Below are 2390 nucleotides of genomic sequence, written 5' to 3'. Positions count from 1 at the left end.
CTAGAAACACCATAGACAAGAGATTAACTTTTCTCATGAATAAGAATATCCCAAAAGTTAACACACATGAAGGAAAATATAAATACAAAATGCAAATGATCAAACACACACAATAGGTCAGTTGCAGCTACACTAATAAGATGTGTGTATGCACGTGTGTGTGGTGTATTCATGTGTACACATTTGTGTGTGCAGGTGTGTGTGTGTGTGAAACTCAGGACCTCATGCTTGCATAGAAGTACTTAACTAAATGAGACATCTTCAGCCTCTAAGGTAAGAATTTAAACTAGTGTACTGATGATAATGCAAACTTCAGGAAACCGTTGTGCTGGAGGGCACAGGAAGAGCAGTAGGTTAAGTGGATGCAAACATCACATAGAGCCAAAACGACACACACCCAGAATTGGGCAATTCTACATCTAAAATACTGCCCTACAAACATATGAACTGGGACTTCTGTTCACAGGACCCAAATTCACAGACTGTACCAACCTTGGGTCAAAGGTATCCAGTACACAAACTGTCTGTGCCGAACATGTGCAGACCTTATACGATGGCTGTTCCTGACCATACACTGTGACAATTGCTGCTCTGAGACATACATTGTTCTTAGTGATAACTCATCCTGGGAGGATGAAAAGTTGACAGAAGGAAGTGTGAAGGCTCTGTGAAAATACTCTACCATTTTGTCTACATGATTTGACCATCCACTAACTTTGGTATCTGCAGGGATCCTGAGCCAACTTCTCACAGATTCCAAAGAATGAGAATGACTATACTTGCAGGTTTTCATTACAGCATCATTCATGTGTGTGATCAAATGGTTACATTTTCAATGGCTCTCAACAGACGACTAAACGCACTACAATCTCCACATTGTACGATAATGCTGTCCTCGCCCAAATGGCCAGAAATAGATGAGTCCTTCTTGTCGTAAAGGAACCACAAACTCTACTAAATAGCATATTGTTAAATGAAGGTGCTGGCTGTTGATCAAGAGTGTGTTTGTATTTAAAACATAAAGGTTGAGGTAAAGAATAAACACAAACATCTGCTTGTACATGCATATGATGTATCTGTAAAGATATGCAAAAAAAAGAATCACATGGCTATCTAGGGAAAAGGAATGTCTATTCGTCTTCACCTCTATGAAGAAACAAAGCAAAATAAGGTAGTGATATACAGCTTAACACAGGGGCTGGGAAGTAATAATCTCTAAGTAACCATTAGTGGATTTTGTTATGATTGTTCACTTTTATTATTATTATAGTCATGGGAGTCCTTATCAGACTGGAGCTTCCGGCTGTGTCCTCAATGACAGCCTGGCATCATGGGATGCCATTGGCAGAAAGTGCCCCATTCCTTACCCTTCTGCTTTCCATGAACTGCCTCCTCCCAGTTTTAACTTGAATGGGGAAGAAAGTTCTAACTCTATTCCCCCCACCCTCAGGAGCCTGATCTCTATGAAGGGTACCGTTAGAGGTCATACACAATGTCAATGCAATGCAAATCTCTCCATTCTCCTATCAGCAAAGCATCCCTAAGGGCACACCGGCTGTTACACACACACACACACACACACACACACACACACACACACACACTGGGTTTCCTGAGGTAGGGGGGCCAGGGCAAGTTGTAATGGGGAAGGAGAAAGCGCCTCTTCCTACCTACTTTTCACCATGGATGATGAGTCATGACACATAGAGCTCTGTTAGCAAGAACAAGAATGTTTCAGGCTGGGGTGTAACATAGCAGCAGAGTACTTGCCTAATATGAACGAGGTCCTGAGTACCTACCCCGCCACTGCGGAGGATGACAGAGATGATGGTGGTGGTGGTGGATGAGGAGGAGGCAGTTTTATAGAAGAATGAAGTAGACACATGGAACATTCATCATTGCTTCATTTTTTTAATGATACCCAGTTCTCATACTTACAAATGTACGGCCACTGGGGTCATGGAGAAATTATTTTCGAGAGTGCTTTGTGATCTCACGGTACTGTGCCTTCTCTTGGTGTTGTGCTGCAAAGGCTTAGAACTCAACACAGTGCCGAGGACTTCGCAACCCTGTAAACCTTCTTCTCTGAATGGCTGGGTGGCAAGAACCATTCATGCATGTCGAAACCTGTGGAGGAGATTCCACAATCTTTCTACCTAGAAATCTGTCCCATCTCCCACCCTGCAACAAGTCTCTAACTTCGGATAGAACATTTCTAGGCCACTTAACTAATCCCCAGTCTTTTGCTCATGATCCATCCTTGGTGCATAACCCATCAACACCCAGACTGAGCGAGGCATCAGGAAGACAGCACTTTCTGCCCTTGCGGGGATCAGGGGGAGATTGAGGTGGAAATGCTGGTAGATTCTGGGCACCGCCTTGTTCACAGA

The sequence above is a fragment of the Alexandromys fortis genome, unplaced genomic scaffold (assembly GCF_014885135.2).
Source record: "Alexandromys fortis isolate MF-2015 unplaced genomic scaffold, M_Fortis_MF-2015_v1.1 scaffold_48, whole genome shotgun sequence".
Classification (NCBI taxonomy): domain Eukaryota; kingdom Metazoa; phylum Chordata; class Mammalia; order Rodentia; family Cricetidae; genus Alexandromys; species Alexandromys fortis.
The sequence above is the reverse complement of the archived record's forward strand: the minus strand, read 5'-3'. Positions refer to the sequence as shown.